Here is a 19,870-nt window from a genome sequence, read left to right as displayed (position 1 = left end):
ATGCAGGGTTGATGCCTGTTGTGATGAATGAAATGTGGTTGATGGCGCTTTGCTTAATTTGCTGCTCCCTGCAGAGGATATATTTATAGTAGTAGAGTTGTTGGAAGGTGTCCGATTTATCCTATTTCTTCCTCACTCGCGGGTGCGTCACTAATAAGGTCACTTTCTTGCTGTCCACAGGCTTTTGGTTGAGGCCTAGTTTTAGGGGGTGGTGGTCTAGGGTGCTGATCATGCTCCTGCCAGGTAGAGAATATATCTTGGGAATAATCAAATGTCTCTTCTAAACTTTCCTTTGTTCAATGTCCTTCTTGTACCCTTCTAGGGTAGCATTCACGTCCGCTAAGATTGTTTGTAATTCCTCTCCACTCTTAAATGCTGCTTGTTGTTATGTTAGTTCCTTAATCTCTGTGTCTAAATGTAATACAGATTTAGAAAGCTCTTCAATGGTCAGCAGGATTAAGTTGAGTGAACATTTATTCAAAATATACTCCCATCTTTTTAAAAATTCTGGAGTGTCCTTACAAAGTGTAATTTCTCTAGTTAAAATATTGGGTGATCAGGATTCGTTGCTGTTGGTATGTTTGTTTCTTTGCCCTTAATTAACCTGAGGATGCAGGTAGCTTAATTCTCAACAAACACGAGAGTATTCACATGTTTTTCTGTAATAGTGTTATTTTGGAAAACGACATGTGACATATAATTCTCTGTTGGGTGCTGCCTTGCCTTGTGTCTCTGTCTCTGTCTGTCTCTCCCTTTTCTTTTTTTCTCTTTCCTCCTTCTTCTCTTTCTCCTTCTATTTCTCATTGTCTTTGTCTCTCTTTCTCTGGTAAACTAATGCCGAATTCTTACCTGTGTCTAAGTTGCTTATTCATTATAGTACTCACCTCAGAATAGAGGGTAACCAATGCTTCAGCTGTGTCTTCCCATTCCCGCCTCCACTCAAGGAACTTTTCAAAGGTAACCAATTCTAAAAGAAATCAAAAATCATAACCATTGGTGCTGTCCTTAAGCAGACTCCATTTCTTTCTACCATGTTGTGCAGGTGACGGGAGTTTTCCCACAGGTTTGTGGACACCTATTTTCTGGTTTATTTAGTATCACAACCCAGAGCCATGGTTGTTTTTCTCCTCTGCACCCTACTACTAGTCTGAAGATAATTTACTTAGATTAAAGGATAAGGTGTGCTCCTAGTCTATAGGATTAGGCAATCCAAATATAAGCCATGTATGGTTATTATGACATTGACCATTTTATCATCTGCTTGATTTGTAGTGGCATGCCTGATCAGGGCCTCCTGTGTATACACACATTTTTTTCCTTTTCATTTGCCTTAAAATTGAATCGACCATTTTTTTTTTAGTAAAACAAAACATAATAAAACTTGATTTCGTCTATTTAACTCGCAGAAACCTGTTTGTCCATTTGAGGTTCAAGAAAAAAGATTTAACATTTTTAAGATTTAAATGATTTTAAAATTCCACTCTATGGTAAGGCTTCTATCAGAAATTTCACTACTGCAATTACATGTTGGATTTTTAGTCCGCCCATCAAACTTAACCTCCAACTTTGGTCTTCTGCAAGAGCAAAGTCTGAGAAGAGATGTCTAAAGTGTTTTGAGTGGAACTGTTTTAGGGCTGGACACAGTGTCATCAGATGATAACAGAGATTCCACTTGTGATTTGTCATTACAGTGTCGACAATGATTTTCCGTGGACTGACCCCGAATTGCACGAATCTCGTTAGAAGGGTGCAAGCATAATCGGGCTCTCAGGAAATGGTCCGTGACCCTTTTGTCAGGAAACTGTTTCAGATATTTGCAGGGTGTGTTAAGCCTGCGGATTTCAGGAGGTAGATGTGCAACTGATTGGTAACTTCTTGCCTGCTCTAGAGTTTGAATCCAATCACTGTCTTGTAGTTTCCTTTTTACCCGTTCATGGTCAGATAGCAGTTGGTCTATGTTGGTGAGTTGTGAAAGAGTGACACATTTCTGGAGAGATGTGGTTGATAGGATTGACCAGGTTTGGGGCATCACCTATCCACGGAATCCATTAGCAATCATTTTGCAATTACCAAGGAATGGTTGCAAATATGATTGGGTAATATCGTGTTGGATTGCCAATGTTATGTTAGTAGCTACTAAACAGATATTAAAGGTCTGGAAGACGAGAAAGAAACCAACAGTAGAGGATTGGATTTTAGATGTGCAAGTTCTATCTAAATATGAGAAGACTATGTTTTATAAGCAATGCAAAGAAGCACGTTATGATGAACAATGGGGGAATTTCAATGATTTATATGGGTAAACCATCTTGATCAGAATTGTGTAATAGAATGGGTTTGCATCACGTCTAATGGATACGTTTTGGGGGGAGGGTGCTTGTGTTGTTATGTTCTCTTGTTCTGTGTTGTCTGTTATGTTTGCGAATGTCAGGCCACCGCTCATGGCTACGTTTTTAAATGTGTTGCGGTTAATATGCATTTCGAGGTTATTGTTTTCTTTGATTCAGGTTTATGTTGTTACCTGGATGATAGCCTGTTGGCCTACTAACATTTGCTTTGTACTTGATATGTTTCTTTCTTGTTCAAAATAAGAAATACAGTTTGGAGATAGCAGTTGGTCTTACTGCCAATTTCTTCTATTTGAAGAAGTGTAGATTAACGCCATCTCAACAGCATTGGATTGGAATCAGACAGAATTTCTTTGTGGACCATTCCCAGGATTGCCGGGCGTGCAGGGTCGTGGCACTTCCTGAACAGTGCCAGTTTGTGCAACTGTGCATTTAAACGAGTTCAGGCCCAGCTCTCTTGGGATGATGGATATTGGAGTAGACTGGGGGACACCCAGTCCTATCTTCCAGAACCCGCCTTCAAGACGGTTCCAGAGGGGCTCAGGAAGGTTGAACATAGCTTCTACCCCATACGTTAGTACTGGTACTACGTTTGCTTTGTAGTATTTCAATGCTGGTAAGATTGAAAAACGACCAAACTTTCTATTCAGTACCCACGCTTGTCTGGTTAGTGTTTTCATTTTCTCAAGGAAGTAGGTTGGCATAGGAGCCTCTATGGTTGAATTGCTCAGCCAAACCCTGAGGTATTTAAATGATTGCACCTGGTCGATTTTTGCACCGTCAATATACCAGGAGTGCTGATTTGTTGCTCTCTTGCTGGTTCCAAAGGTCAAGATTTTTATTTTCCCCTTGTTGATCTACCGATCGTTCATTTTGATGTAACAATGCAGCGTGTCCAGTTGGCTTTGTAAACCGACTGAGGTTTGGTTGATTAACACGACGTCATCCGCATATAGCAATCGAGGTAGGTGAACACCACCAACCTTAGGAGGGAAGGACCTGGTGGACGAAAAAGCTTCTGGCAAGTCTTCCAAAAATAAAAATAATAATTAAAAGTGCTGGGGCAATCGGGCACCCCTGCTTAACACCTCTAGAAGTTCTTATTTCCTTTGAAAGAGTTCCGGCTTTATTCAGCCTGACTCGAAGAGATGTATCAGAGTGCATTGCGAGGATTGGATAGAGAATAGGCCTTGGGCAGTTTTTCTTAGCCAGTTTTGACCATAATTTGCTTCTGTTAAGTTGGTCAAAAGCTTGAACTAAGTCCACAAACACCATATAAAGCTTTGGTTTGGAGGGGCCTAGTTTCCCCTTGAATAGCTGGAGTAGAAGGATGTTTATTGATGTACCCAGGCCCTTAACAAACCCAGTTTGGAATTTGTCAAAACAGCCCGTCTCTCTACACTACAAGTTAAGCTGATCCAGGACGATTGAGCTGTAGAGTTTGCCAATGACATCTAGGAGAGCGATAGGGCGAAAGTTCTTAGGGTTGCCCAGATCTCCTTTCTTGTGGGTAGGGACCACTATCGCTCTCCGCCATGAGGGTGGCAGCTGCTGGGAGGTGGCTATTTGGTCTAAGAGAGTTGATCTAAATTTAGGCCATTCGTCAGGAAACTCTTTTAGCGTGGAGTTCGATAACCCGTCCGGCCCGGAAGCTCTTGAGCTCTTCAGCTTTTTGATTCTTAATGTGATGTCACTAGTGCTTGTAGAGGTGACCCAAGGCTCGGGGCAGTTGCTCTCTGGGTTGAAGTTAATAGTTCCACTCACTGGCAAGTACAGGTTTCGAAAGTGTGTGATCCAAGTGTCTTCACAGATGACAGATGAGCCTGACTTTTGCGCTATTCGTGCTGCCTTTCTCCAGGCAACCAATTCAGGGTTAAAGGCGCGCATAGCCTTGCGTACCGAGCAACCCTTTTTTAAGGGAACATGGAATTTCTCCAGCAAAGGTGCATAGTTGACCGTAGCTCCGGTGTGTCCCTGTTCCGATGTCAGTGAGTGGATTTTTGAAGATAATTTCAAACGCAATCCGCCACTGCATGTGTCGAGGGTAATTGGAAAAAGTTCTCGAGGTTGAGCGCCAGTAGTCGCCCATTCCATCAGAAGGCGGTGGTGATTGCTATGACGGGTCTTAATGACTTGGAATTTCAGAGCAAGGGGTAGGAAACCTTTTGATACGTAGATGTAATCTATCACAGATGAGCTATCCCTGTTTTCCCAAGTTGGTTAAGACAGGATGTCGCCTGTGCAGTTGCTGTTAAGTACCAGCATGTCTCTTGAGTCCATCAGTCCACTCCACAAATTCCATCTAATGTGACAGGGGTCATCCAAGTTCCAACCTGATTCATGTGTCGGTTTAGCCAAGTCAGGAATGTTAAAGTCCCCACATATAATAACGTGAGATGGGTCTGGGTGGGTATAAACATTGTCTAATATGTCAGCAACCTGTTCTATGAATGCTGCATTACTGATCATGACGGGATTCCAGTATACGTTGATTTATGTTATTGTCACGGGCGCTCTATGGCCCAACGGGTCGCCTCTGTCTCCCATCCGATCGTTGACACTTGAATGAGCAAATGTGAATTTGTGGAATTTTTGAGTTTGAGGGGACTACCTGACCTAGCCGCAGTTAGGAGGCCCGCAGAGGGACGTCCCATGTTCTCTTTCGAGGCCGGGTATATGAAGATTTCAAAGCCGTCCATAACTAGGGGTTGCCTCAGCCAGGTCTCCTGTAGACAGATCAAATCGTAATCGCCCAGGTGTATGTCACTTGGGGTAGTCAAGTAAACAAATCCCCAGGTGTTCCATGATATCAGTTTTAGCTTATCTTGTGAAGCAGTTAGAGTGGCAGTGGGTTGGCGTTGAAGTTGGTCCTTGATATTACCGTCGAGTTGCGACAGGCCTTTTTTGCCGATAAAGCGCAAGAGATCCAAGATCCTTTGCCTCTGGATCCTTCCCCTCCCCTCTGAAGCACTCCTTTGTGCATCCTCTTCTCAAGAAACGCACAGCTGATCCTTCTTGTCAAGCTAACTATCACCCAACTTCCATTACTACCTTTCTTGGCAAACTCCTGGAAAAGTTAGCCATCTCTCAGCTTAACCTTCATTCCAATTCTGTTGGCTGTCTCCATGACCACCAGTCTGGCTTCAGAGCTGCCAGAAGCACGGAAACTGCTCCTGAACATCTGTGAAGATCTGGTATCCAACTTTGACTCTAACATTCCCTCTGTCCGCATCCTCCTCAATCTCTCTTCTGCCTTCGACATGGTCAACCATACCATCCTGCTCAACCGTCTCTGTGAAAACCTGGGTATCACTGATCAGGCTCTGGCCTGGCTGACCTCTTTCCTCTCAGATCGACCCTCCCATGTCCAACTTGGGTCCTTCCTTTCATCTATCTTCCTCTCTATCTGTGGTGTTCCCCAGGGGTCTAACCTCTCGCCCTGGCTTTTCATCCAATACCTGGCAACTCTCGCCCACTGCTTTGCCACCTTCTGCTCAAATTTTCACTGCTACGCTGACGACACTCAACTCATTTTCAGGCTGCCCTCTGCCACCTCCTCTCCCTCTCTCATCTCTGATTGCCTAACTGCCATTCAAGATTGGTGTGCCGCCAATGATCTTTGTCTGAATGCCAGAAAGACGGAGATCCTCCTCATCTGCACACCTTCACCATCCTTTCCCCTCAATCTCTGGCCGGCCTCCCTTGGCCCTCCTCCTACCCCCACCTGTAAGGCTAAGAACCTCGGGGTCATCTTTGACTCCACTCTTTCCTTCTCCGCCCACATCTCTTGAGGTCTCTAAAAAGTCAAATTTCCGACTGCACCTCCTCAGAGGTACTCTGCCTTTCCTCTCCTTCCCCCAGAAACTCATGGTTTCCCAAGCCCTGGTTCTCTCTAGCTTGGACTATTGTAACAGCCTCTTTCTAAATCTACCTGCCTCTACTCTCCGCCCTCTGCAACTAATCCAGAACAGGACTGCGAAACTTGTCCTTGGCCTCAAGCCCTGGGATCGTATCTCTCCAGCTCTGAAATCTCTCCATTGGCTCTCAGTGGATGCAAGGATTAAATTCAAAACCCTCTGCATTGTCCACAAGGCTTTCTGGGGCCTGGGTCCAAAATACCTTCAGCTATCACTCCACAAATACCTCCCCTCTCGAGCTCTTCATTCCTCTACCTCCAACTCCCTCAGGGTCAGTCGTTTTTCAAAGAAACGAGCTCGGGGTAGATCTCTGTCTTCGGCTGGGGCCTCCCTCTGGAACATTCTCCCTGCCACTATAAAACTTGAAGAGAACCATCTCTGGTTCCGTAAGCACCTCAAGACCTTCCTCTTTTCTTCTGCTTTCGCTCCCCCTCTCCCCTGCTGATCTGTTCTCTCTTGGCACCGTGCATCTGGCCACCCTCTGTCCTCCGGGCCCAGGTACCTGCTCACCCTGCCACCCTCCCGCACTGCCTCTGGGCCACCCCTTGCACTGGGGTCTGTATCTGTACCCATACAGCCCCCCCTTTTTTCTTCCTGCACTTATCAGACCTAACCTGTCTGCTGCCTTAAACTTAGCACTTGCACATTGCTGGCTGCACTAAAACTGTTGGTTGCCTTTATTATTTATTTATTGTCATTTATCATTTTCTCCTCTGCTTCACACTTTCCACTTCTCCCCCCTTCCATGCACTTTTCCCCTCCCCTTCTCCCATGCACTTGCGCGTTCTCAATGTCACTGGGCCTAGTAAGATCGCTGTTTTGTTCTCCCCTGTTCCCCTCCCTTGCCTTGTCGCGCTCTGAAATACTTGTGTACGAGCGTAATAGAAATAAAATATCAATATCAATATCAATCTGCGGTGGCCAGGCTAGATTTTTTAAGAGTGACTTTAGGGTCAGCGCATTTCACCAGATGATTAGAGGACTCTTGTTTCAAAAGTCACACGTATTTTTAGCTCCGGGCCCGTCGGTGCTCTACCCACACCCAACGGGTCCATATAGTTTGATGGAATGAACAGACAGATTGGGGGGCCCCCTGTTAGAGTTTGGGGGATTAGATCCTTGGCTATCTTTTTTCTGCCCGTCACAGAGGGCGAGCACTCTGTACTTAGGTCATCCAAGGTACGGCCCACCGACTTCCTGTCCCGTTCAGCCACATCCCTGTCGATTGGTATTGGTGACAGGCAAGCTGGTGAGTCCTCTATTCAGGGGTGATGTAAATGGAGTGGCCCCATTCCGTGCTGTACTCAAGGGTAGGGAGGCTAGCTCTCTGCGGCTTAACCACCATCAGGTTGAATCCAAAAATGAGCAGACTCTGACGCCTCCAGCAACATATTTTTAACCACAGGTGATTTAAGATGGAGAAACACTGCATCTATGCGCCTTTCGTCACAGAATTCTATCAGCACCAGGCGTGAAGAGTGCTGCTGTCTCAGGTTTGGGATGGAATGGAATGAAAGAGATCCAAAACTGTTCTCCGTTTCAGGATGATTAGGCTCTAACGATCCAATATTCTTTCCAGTTTGATCGTACGGGTGTTGGCAATTTTATGTCCCGGCCTTTCCGATGGACGGTGATTAGGGCTCGGTTTGGCCACATTGGATCTGGGGTCCTCCCACCTTCCCCGGCCTTCTCCAGCTGAATCTAGGACTTTATGCTTGGAACCTGTTATTGATCCAGGCCTGTGGTACTTAGGAAGGTCAAACCTAACAGTATGTTTACTTCGTTGTCTTTTCTCGTCCATGGTCAGAAATATAGGCGATGCCGGACTGAGACTCGACGGCTTCTCTTTGTTGGTTTATACTTCACTAATAGTCGCCACGGGCACTTCTGACCTTGCCAGTGACTGGCTGCCTATTGAGGCGTCCAGTGAATAGGTAGAAAGGTCAAGCAGTGCGAGCGAGGTGGGGCGCAAAGGCTCCGCGTGAGGGACAATAGGGGTCGAGGGCCTAGCTTCTTTGAGGGGGAAGCCCACGTCAGTTAGGACCCTAGGTCCGAGCTTCTGAGGGAACCTTTGTGGTGCTGAGTTGGGAGATCCCGGTCGATTAGTTACGATCATTTTTTGTGTGTTATTTTGGGCAACCATGCACAGTTTACTGATGGTTTTGTCCTTTGTACAAGACACAATGGGCCTGGGCTGGATGAAAATTGGAAAGGCTGCACTGCCAGACACCCCTTCCGCCTCTTCTATTTCTGAGATGATCAGGAGGCTCCCGTCGTGGTTAATGCACAAACCATTCCCCATCCGTTCCATATACAAGTCTCCCGTTTGAATGGGCTTGGGGGTGGGGGGACTTGTCGTGCCGGACGATCCTCCGTCAGGACCACTGGAGATGGTACAGAGCTAGTGTGTACAGACTTTAAGCAGGTAACACGCTTTGGATTCTGAGCCAGTTGAGACACCTCCAATTGGGGGGTCTGCCCCGAGTTCTTTTCAGCATTTGCAGTAACGAAACCCTCCAAGTAAATGAGTTTTGAATGAATCCTGGCCAATAGGGTGGTGTGATCTTTGGCTGTATTGTTAAGTAAAGTACAACTTAGTAAACGGAACAAGAGCAATGGTGATAGTTGACATGATGGAAAATAGATCAAATATTTTCGTCTTTTACCCAGAGGCTGTTGTTTGCGAGCCACAAGAAAAGTCTACCCTGCACCTCGGTGTAGAGGGTTGATTAAGCTCTGATGGAGACAGCCAGAGGGTCTGCGCTCGTTAGTGTCTCAGGACTGTGGCTACATCCTTCATGAATCCTCTGCTTGTTGCCAGCATGTGGATACGGCTGTACTGCTTCTGCACCCAATGGGGTTATGGTGGAGGGGTAGCTTGTAACCCCTGGGTTCGGTTGAGCCCTCTGTGCTTCTCAGGTCTTGGCACTGTTAATCTCAGGCGCAGGGTGAGCGAGATCAAGCAAACCCTCCTCGCTTGAAACCCCGAAGGATGGTATGGCTGGGTGCATGGGCCCCCGGGCTGTTACCATAGTGTGGTCCGAGGACGGAAGACCAGTCTCGGTATTTGCGTGCTGGTGAGTTGCAACTATGGCGGATCGGCCTAGGTGGCGAAGGTTTCGAAGGTAAATAGGCCATTGTGGCGGGAGGTGTAGTGAAGTTGAATGGAATAATAGAGGTCTGCCTGGTCCCTAACAGGGCCATTAGCGTCTCTCAGTGGCCATATCCAGGACTCCACGCCCTCCGAGAGGTCAGCATCGGATAAATCAGCAAAGTTCGTGGGTAAAGGTGGAGTTCCCATTTTTCTGGTGAACATAGAGGGCACCATGGTGCCTGAAACCGCACCTCGATTTGTTAGTTTGTGAAAGATGTGGACTGGAGGGGTCAAATTCGCTGATGTTTTCAACGTTGTTCTGTTTTTTGTTCTCAGGCCCTCCAGGCGTTTAGACAAGAATGATCTAGTGTAGATAATGGGTCCTTCTGGATGGGTCCTGTACCCGGCTAATTTGATTTGAGACCAGGGTTGTTTGAAGCCGGGGTACTCCCTGAGTTCGTCTCGGTTCTGGCACCTTCAGAAGAGGCCGACCCCAGGTCGGATCCTTCGACCTCTTCCCGATCTAACGAGTCCAGGCTCTCATTCTGATGAGTAGAGTCAATCGTTAGTGGGCCAGATACTACGTCCAACTGAAACGTTTAGTGTCATCCAAGTCGGCAGCTGCGGATATATAGCACATAAAGAGGACAAATTGGTGTGAACTTGAGCCTCTATAACAAGCGAAGGGGCCAGATAGCCGCCAGTCTCGATCGGCAGGATTGGAAAGTTGTTCACAGAGGCTGAAGGCATCAGGCTCTTTGCTGGGGTAACTGTGATTGAGGCGCGGGCGATGAAGTCCGGGCCGATGAATCCAACAAGGCCAAAAGGGATGAAAACGTCTGGGTTGTTGAGTATGTGGGGCGCCACTTCACTTAGTCCATGATAGGCACCCCCTCTAATGGCCATGACTGTTCAGCTATAGAGTTTCGTTCGTGGATCTTTAAAGAAGACAAGTGGTGCGAAGTATCGGTCGCCAAGGAGGCGATTTCCATCGGCTCTGATAGGTTGTGTATAGCAGAGGGATGCACTTCTTCCACCTGTGTTGTGACGGGGGAGCTAAGCTCTGTGTAGACCACATGGTCGATGAAGGTGGAGGGATAACTTTATGGCTTATGGGTTTTAATTTACTTACCCATTGGTCCTTGGATTCTAGGCCAATTTGAACTGTATTTGGAAGTGGGCTCTGCACTAAGTGAATTTGCTCTGGGTCCGCCATTGTCCGCTGCTTGGAGCTCCTCAAAAGCATGGCCTCATCCATCGGCCACTGAACACCCAACACCTGACACTCAACCACACTCCACTCCGGTACTCAAGATTGTTAAGCATGCGGGCGCGGCCAGGAGGGGGAGTGTCCAGGTGTAAGCAGCAAGGATAGATTCAGTGAGTCTCAGGAAAGCAAAAGTCTAAAGGAAAGACTCAGCGAGTCTGCTCAATCCGTAACAAACTCCTCAGCCGTAGATTAGTGAATGGATTACAGTTGCACGGCAATTCAACAGCGTGGTCAGCGTATTCCTGAGACATCTGACACTCAACCATACACTAAATGGGACAGAGATTTGCCCAATGCAAATAATTTGGGCTTGGTACCAGCTAAAACCTTTGTCTTCCCTGGGAAAGGGTTGTCACTTCCCAGGATGACAGGAACTGCCCATGGTGGGCAGTGCGATGCCTAGGGCTTCAAAAGGTAGGCTCTGCCAGGCCAAGGGAAGTCATACCCGAGTGTTAATTAATGGAGGCCCTTAAGTAGACAAACAGTGGAAGGAGCGAAGTAGCATAACCTAGAAGAGGACTTTTCAGCTAGAGAACGGATCCACCAACTTGAATTTTCTAAGGATTCCCAAACGTCCTGTTCCACTCCACATTTCCTGTAGACAAGTAACTCTGGGTATGACATCAACAGGCAAGATGTTTCTTAAACCGCATTCCGAATTGAACCACTTACAGAAAGCTAGAAGGGAGCTAATCTGCTTTGTTCTTTTGCCCTCCCCTTAATTGATTCATCTTTGGATTCTGAAAGAAGAATGTGCCTAGAACCCTGCTGGCTCTTCCCCCACTAACCCATCCAATGGAATATTTAGTGTGGCTGCTGGCTGTAAAAGACCTACTGCAGCTGAAATCGCTGGTGGCCAAGACCTGCACTCTGGTGGTGATAACATTCTGTATGTTTTTATCTACTAGTCTTAATGGTTAGGAAGCACAGACGTACTGACTTAGCTTGGCTCTGGAGACACTGGATGGGGTCTCCCCAGCACCCAGATGTTGATCACCAGTTTGGGACACAGTTTACAGCTTTGAGCACTTTTCGAGCAAGCTCAACTGCTTTGAGATGCTCTTCAAGCCACTGCGAGCACCAAGAGGTGCCTTTAACACTTTCCGCTTATTCAATCCTCTGTCGAACCACTGATTCGATCCATCGCCTAAGTAGTTCCAACATTTAAGAGTTGGTCACTGTGAAAAACTGCATTTCAGAATGGGACTCTTTTGAGGTGACTCAACACAGTGTCACTGCTACAAAAGTATGTGACTTGGTTCTCTGTGCTACTGCCCCCTGGACTGCTGCCACCATGAGGTATGAGGATCTTCTAATGGCCGTGCCCATGTCGATTCACGGATGGTGATGGTTGGCGGGAGGAGAGGAGGGAGACGTCACACAGAAAGCAGTACCATAAATAGTCGCTTCTACCATGGCCTTGTCCTCACTTTTTTTACAGGCACAATGTTAGAGTGCATCGCATCGGTGGACTGTCAAAAGCCGTCTTGATGCAAGGGATCCACTGACCCACATCCAGTACTGCAGGATGTATCATGCTCGCTACCCAGGCCACTTATTCTTTTGCTAGGGAGCACACTGGTTTCACTGAGACAAACAGTCAGACAGGGGGAATCCCAGAGAAGGACAACTAATTGCAAACCACTAAGACAAATTCGCAGAATATATGATATGGCATTTGTAACGCACCTATACACAAGTGTTTCAAGGCACGACGAGGCAGGGAACGGGGAACAGAGTTAGGACAGAGCCAACGATCTTACTAGGCCAAGTGACATTGAGATTGCGCAAGTGCAGGGGAGGGGAACAGTGCCAAGGGAAAAGGGAGGGGGCAGTGCTGTACATGGGATCAAAACAATAAGAAGTGCGGCCAGCAGGTGCAAGTGTAAGTACAGACAGCAGGTGTCCAAAAGTGCATATAGGGGGACTGTAGGGTTACAGATACAGACCCAAGTGCAAGGGTTGCTGGGAGGCAGTGCGGGTGTGCAACTGGACGGGCAGGGACCTGGGCCTGAAATCAGAGGGTAGCCAGGTGACAAGTGCAGTATCAGACAAGAAATCAACTGGGGAGAGGAAGAGAGAAGGCAGAAGCAAAGAGGAAGGTCTTTAGGTGCTTTCGGAACTGGAGATGGTTCTCCTCAAGTTTCAGAGAGGCAGGAAGGCTGTTCCAAAGGGAGGCCACAGCAGAAGGAAGAGATCTACCACCAACTCGTTGCTTGGAGAAGCGACTGATCCCCAGGGAGTTGGAGGTGGAGGAGCAAAAAGCTTTAATAGGAAGGTATTTGCAAAGAGACAATTTTAGGTATTGAGGATGCAGGCCGCAGAAGGCCTTGTCGACAATGCAGAGAGTCTTGAACTTAATCCTTGCAGCCACTGGGAGCCAATGCTGGAGAGATACGATCGCTGGGCTTGAGGCCAAGGACACGTCTTGCAGTCCTGTTCTGGATGAGTTGCAGAGGGCGGAGCAGCCTAGAGAGAACCAGAGCTCTAGAGACGGAGAGCTTCTGGGTGAAGGAGAGGAAATAAAGAATACCTCTGAGGAGATGCAGTTGGTAGTTTGACTTCTTAGAGACGTCCTAGATGTGAGGAGAAAAGGAGAACGTGGAGTCGAAGATGACCCTGATGTGGGAGCAGGAAGAGGGCCATGGGAGAAGAAGGGAAGTTCATTGAAAGGGAAGATGTACCAGAGAAACCATTCCTCACCAGCAATCGCTGAAGAACCCGGAAGATGGTAAGTCCTGCACCCAGAAACTTTGTTGTAAGTTTCTCTTGCAACAAAAACATATCAGCGGAAAGGAGCCCCAGGACCCACTAGTGGCAGTCGTAAAACTAATTTTGAACTTAGTGTTTCCCAAACATTTAGTTGGTTAAGAGTAATGCAATTATTTCCATTGCATGTTCTTCCCACCCCATTTGTCATTTTGCCCCCACATTGTAAAGGTTCCCTAATAAAACCCTTTAAACATATGTTTCTGAGTTTGTCTAGTCAGTTGATAACCTTCAAAGGCGTGACCGAGCCTGGTGAAAGGGATAAAAAAAGAACACAGCTATCCCCATAAACCATGGTTAAACAGTTCCCTCCTCTCTATCAAGCAGGAATCCAGTTGCCTAGAAAGAGCCTTGCTAAAGAACCCATACCCCACCACCAAGACACCCCTCAAACATTGCAGCAACAAATAAAAAACAGCCATACACAATGCCAAAGCCACCCACTACCTCCAAGAACTCCATTTCACCACCAGTCGTACACAGAAATTATTCAATATCGTCAAATCCCACTCTAAACCAGCATTCACAACTTCCACATCCCATCCACTCCAGTTTGCAATTCCCTCATGGACTTCTTTAAATCTAAAATACACATTGAGCAAGCCCTCCCCTCTATTCTCCCCCCTTATACTCCAACTTCCAAAAATTCCAACACATGGGACAACTTCCGACCCATCAACAACCTCATTACCCCGGGTGATCGGGATGTCCACCAGGCTCCGCCTTATACAGTTTAAAATTCTGCATCAGCTCTACTACTCCTGCACTAAGCTGTGTGGGTAGGGGCGGGATAATTGTTGCTTACGGTGTGGGCGGCCTGGGAGCACGTTCTATCAAACCCTATGGGAATGTTCTCAAGCTCAACCTCTGTGGGGGAAATGTATAGGTAAGCTGTCAACCATATTGAATTTGGAGGTCCCCAGAGACCCAAAATGTGTACTACTTGGGATATGGGGGGAGGAGGGGTTCAATAAATATGAGAAGATATTAGTATCCTGTTATACCTCGCCAGAATAATGGAATGCTTTGTCACTGCCCAACTGCAACAACCCATTGCCACAAACAACCTCCTCAAGCCTTCCAATCTGGATTTTGACCTGGACACATCACCAAGACCGCTACACTTCACATCCTCAATGACCACCACATCATCACAGACAAAGAAAGCAAAGCACTATTCGTACTCCTCGCCCTTTCTGTAGCCTTCGACACCATCGATCACACCATTCTACTCAGCATACTATTCCACATGATACAACTCTCAGGCATCATCCTTGACTGAATCACCTGCTGCTTCGCAGACGGAACAGACTTTTGTCTCCATGCCCCCTTGTCAGTCAGACCCCACCCCATTCATGTACGAGGTTCCACAAGGCTCCTCTCTGTCTCCACTCCTCTTCAACCTGTATTTAGAATCCCTTAGACAGACACTTATCAAACACAACATGCATTTCCACCAATATGTACATGACATGCTAATATACTTCCAAATCTCATCACCTTCACAATTCCACACCCTCAAAAACTGTCTCTGTCATCACCACCTGCATGGCCACACAATTCCTCAAGCACAGCCCTTCCAAAACAGAATACTTCCTCACCTGCCTCCCCTCCCCCAGGCATAACCTTGACCTGGCCACCTAGATCAAAGACTACAACCCAGACGTATCCCCCTTGACACCTGTCAAATCGCTTGGCTTCACCATCAACCCCCACCTTTACTTCACACACCACATAGCGGCTGTCACCAAAACATGCAATCTACAATTATACCGTTTTAACGAATCAAGGGTTTCAGTCTTTTCACCCAGGGGTAGCCCCTTCCTGTGAGGCTAGGGAGGTGAATCCACTACGCAACATTCCCCCTATGAGTGGTGATAAACAGGACCTCACAGGGAGAGACTTCCCTCTTGGGGATAAGAACTCCCTTTCCCATAAGAAATTCCCTTCTTATTATCCTCTTAAAACCAGTTCAACCTTATGAACTGACAGACAACTAAACTCCTCTTACAGGTATTATTGTAATGTAATACCAGAAGAACATTGTCAACCTGATACTGTGAAGAATAACAATATGAGAGTAATGAATAGTGCTTCTCTGTCAAGTACTGACACGAAGAAGCCAACACGAGGCATAGTAAATATGGCCCCAACACAAAGGAAGGGTTTTCCTTGTAAGACCCAGCAGTGCATCATAAAAAGAGGAGGGTCAAGAGAACAAGTAAGTGAGACCCATGAGTTTAAAACCGGCTGGATCGAGGAGGGTCGGAAACCAAGGGAGATGCTGCCATTCCTGTCAAAAAGCAGCTACAGGGAAGAAGACGACAGCAGCACGCTGTTTGACCCGCATAGCAGAGGAAATCCATAATAGTCACTGGAGGTATGCTCGAGAAGGGCCAGTGAAGAGCCCAATTGATGGTGTGCTGGGTCGGCGATAAGACAATAACAGACCCGAGGAGGTCTGTTCATGGGAGGAGAATCTGACCAAGAGAGCAAAGGAGGAAGGTGATGGCGTGGAACCGAACCGAAGGAAAAACATGAATTGCTCAAACCACCAAAGAAGAGGGAAACTTGTCATAAGAGGGACACAGGAGAAACCAGAGAGTCATCCTGACTGACCACGGAGGAGAGAAAGAAAACTCTGACCCAGTGACGCAGACCGACTTTAATACAGGTACAGGGGAGAGAGGGAGGCCCAGGCAGCAAGGCGTAAAGAGTGAAGATCACTAGGAGGCCAAGCATCTTCGTCCCAGGGATTGGCAAACTAGTATGAAGAGTGAAGATTATCCAGGGGGCTGACCTACTCGTTCCAGTGATTGGCAAAAGTATAAGAAGTACTAAGGAGTACATGTTACATGCTCCTGTGAGTGGCAGGAATAAGAGAAAGACAGAGGACAGAGACTTTGTCTATACAACTCGAGAAGAAGGAGAGTATTTGGAGAAACATAGGGAACAAATACACAAGGTCCTGTGAAGACTCATTGGAGGAACTATTGCAAGTAATTGCAAGAGACTATTTGAAGATATCATATTGAAGAGACCTCTGCTGAGAAGAATCCACAAGGTGAAGGGATTCATTCCCCTGATCTTTGGTATGTATTAATAGGGGTAGGGTCAGTTTAGGCTAGTTTTGACAGAGGGCATACTATTATGTTTGGACTTCACATCGGATGACAAGCACCCTAGTTTGGGTTTGTTAGGTGGGGCACCCCAGACTAGGGTTAGTGAGGCGTTTTCTTTATTATTTAAATAAAAGCATGTTGAACATGGCATCTTATAGTTTGCCTCCTCCTTCTGACATACCACACCGCCTACAAAAGATCAGACGCATCCTTCCACCTGAAGACTTCTGCACAGCAGATCAAGCTGGACTACAGTAATGCTTTCCTCACTATACACACTAACAGCACACGTGCCCTTCCTGCACGACATAGAAAATGCAGCAACCAAACTCATTCTTCACCTACCCAAACAATCACACATCACCCTCTTGCCCAGCTCCACTGGCTCTCCGTACCCCTGAGAATTGCCTTCAAAGGACTCTGCATTTTATTCAAAGCCATCGACCACAAAACCCCATTTTACCTTCAAACCTAACTCAAACCCAACAACCACACAAACACCAGACAAGAGAACAAGCATCTTGTACACATTTTACTCAGCAAACTAACATGCACACAAAAACAAGCATTCACCCTTTGGGTACCCATAGCATAGATCATCCTGCCTGTTCACCTCCACGCTGTACACACCATCTCAAAAGATCCCTATTTCCCCACACTTAACCCTACCCCTCAAGCTCCCCTGCTACCGCTTGTCTATCCTAATCTTCCTACCCTATCCTGAAAACATTTTGTAACTTGTTTCCCCTCCCAACCTTTCAACCTTTGATCCTTGCAAGGCGCTTCAGGAGTTCAAATAAAATTTAAATAAAATACCAGAAGCTGCTTGTGAAAGGAAGCAGGCGGTACTTACTGCACCGCTGAAGCAATACCAAAACGTTTTGAAGAGGAACACTCTGACCTTATGCCTTCATGGCTTTTGGGATTGGCAGGTCTGACTGCTTTGTGAAAATGTCAACGTGAGGGGCTCCTTCCAGTGCCTGTGAGGGCTACATCTGGTAGGAGGCATTAATAATAGTTAGGCCTTCAGTAATCTGCACAGTAGGAGTAGGGACGACTTGTGGTTGAGTTTCCTGGGAAGTGCAGGCAGTCTGGGAAGCTCATTCAGGCAGCCACTAGAGATACTTGTGGGACAGAAGACGGGGCTCTGTGGTTGGAGTGAAAGGGGCCAAGATTATATCTGGCCACTGTCTATTGAGCCCAGTTCTATTATCCTGCTGAAGCTGGCAAGCCCTCCACATATGTTCTGTAGGGTGAGAAAATTAATCCTGGTATTAGGTATTGTTAGGGAGAATTCTCTGTTAAGGCTAAATTCCCAAACCTAGTGAGTCCCCCAGCAGCTTTGCTGGATTTTTGGGGTTTATTGTTTTCTCCTGCTAAGAGTGAGACTCTTGGTAAGTGTGTTACACAGCACCCTCAGTGCAGTAACACAGGGGTGTCATAGTGACCCCCAAATATAGACTCCATACCCTGGGACTGACTACTGTCTCCCAGGGCATGTAAAGTCACCATTGACTTTACTAGTCTTAAATTGGGAACAGAACCAGTACAAACCATCATATTGTGGAAGTACTGGTAGGGGTAATTAGATTGTCCCTGGGTCTGTTTTTCGAGAGGGCACTGTGCAGTCCCCCCTCGTCGAGTTTCTGGCTGGTGGCAGTGGTTACCACGCAAAATATTCCTTAAGAATATTTACTATGGGATTTTCCCATTCATTTTAAACGCACCACTTTTTGGTGCAATGTTAAAGATACCGCCAGGTTATTTATTTAATATTTATTCCCCGGTTGGGTCTTTTTTCCAGGACTCGGTTTTAAGATGGCGTTTGTGTTCGCCTCTGTAACTCCAACCCAAGTCGAGCCCTTTGTTACACTTTTTGGCGGGCTTCTACACAGAAGCCTCCAAAAGTGGTGCCACTCTGTCTGGGTATACAGGATGTGTGGGAGGGGGGTTTAGGCACCCTGGACTGAGTTGCCTCGGCAACTCAAGTCGCACTCTTGTGTGATTGGCCAGTGGTGAGCCGCCCAGCTCACCATGTAGCATGTTTGAGTGACAGCTAGGACTGATGAATGGGGGTTTTCTGCATAAAAGCAGGGCTTTGGGGACTGGAACTTCAGACGTCGCCACAGGACCAAAGAATCCGAAGAGGGAGAAGCTGAGCTGACCTGCAACGACAACACCACCGGTGGAGCCCTGCTAAACCGCCTCACCACTTCTTCCAACGACAGAGGAGATCTTCATCCCGAAGAGTCTTCTTCCTTTGACTGGTGGGGATAACCAGTTTTCCCGCCTTTTTGCCTTCCCGGATCATCTCGTGGCCGCCTTGCCTGTGCCAAGCACCCCGGCAACCGGGATACCATGTTTTACCACTACCGCGAATAAAAGGGTAGTACCTTTTTAACCGAAGAACTCCGCGGCTGGTTTCTTCCCTGGCAGTGCAATGACCTTCAGCTTTCCTCCACGCCGAGCTCTTCTCTTCCTCTGGACGACGCCGCGACTTGCACCCGCTGCCAGGAACAACTGCCCCCGCTGGAGGATTCTCTCCACTTTCAAGGTACTGTGTCCGCCTGACCTCCCTCGCAACGGTCTGTGTGGGGTGTCTCTTAAATCCTCAATTTACCACTTGGGTTGGCCCTAGACTGCCTAACTGAACTTTTCTGAGCTGAACTAATTCCTTTTTGAACTCTCTGCAAGACTTTTCAAGAGTTTTAAACTGTGTGATCTTGGGCGCACTGGTGTTCTACTCTCTCTCTAAGAGGGAGCCTGGCCTCTGAATGTTTTTGTTCACAAGTAGACTTTGACTTTCCTGCCTTGCTGAGTGCTTCTAAAGTATTGTGTCGTGTGCTTTTCTAATTTCTGCCTTTTCCCTCCCTTTTTTGATAACTTATTGGAGTGCCATCTTTAGTTAAGCGCTCACCTCTGTCTGAAAATAAGTGGTGTTAACTAAGACTTGTCTAATAGGGAATAAGGGATGTATATATATTAATAGTGACTGTGTTTTGAACTTGCTTACAATAATAGTGCTGGACTGTTTCTAAGTGTATCTTTAAATAAATAATGATATACTTTGATACCAAAGCTCTGGTCAGTGTTTGCTTGTGCTACTGTATTTTGGTACCTATCTTGTATACTCTATATACTGTCCAACTCTTCTTGAGATAAGTCTGGCTGCTCAGCCACAGCTACCAGTTAAATTTGGGTGGTACATGCTGCTACCAATTGGGTTTACTGCCAACACCTGTAGTCTTAAGCCTCTTGCAGTGGTCCCTAAGGGAACTGCACAGGTTTCTGCCTAACAGGGTGTGTAGAGCAGATGGGTATGTAAAGCGGATGGGTGTGTAGAATGGACG

At 46.8% G+C, this 19,870-nt stretch overlaps 1 protein-coding gene across 5 annotated transcripts in view; it reads left to right on the top strand.

Annotated features, from left to right (window-relative positions):
- FNDC3A (fibronectin type III domain containing 3A) overlaps positions 1-19,870 on the top strand; it is a 3,436,199-nt gene that overhangs the window by 156,964 nt on the left and 3,259,365 nt on the right. The window lies entirely within an intron of this gene.

Source organism: Ambystoma mexicanum, chromosome 7q, assembly GCF_040938575.1.
Source record: "Ambystoma mexicanum isolate Mex_15411 chromosome 7q, UKY_AmexF1_1, whole genome shotgun sequence".
Lineage (NCBI taxonomy): Eukaryota > Metazoa > Chordata > Amphibia > Caudata > Ambystomatidae > Ambystoma > Ambystoma mexicanum.
This window is presented reverse-complemented; position numbering and strand designations above follow the sequence as displayed.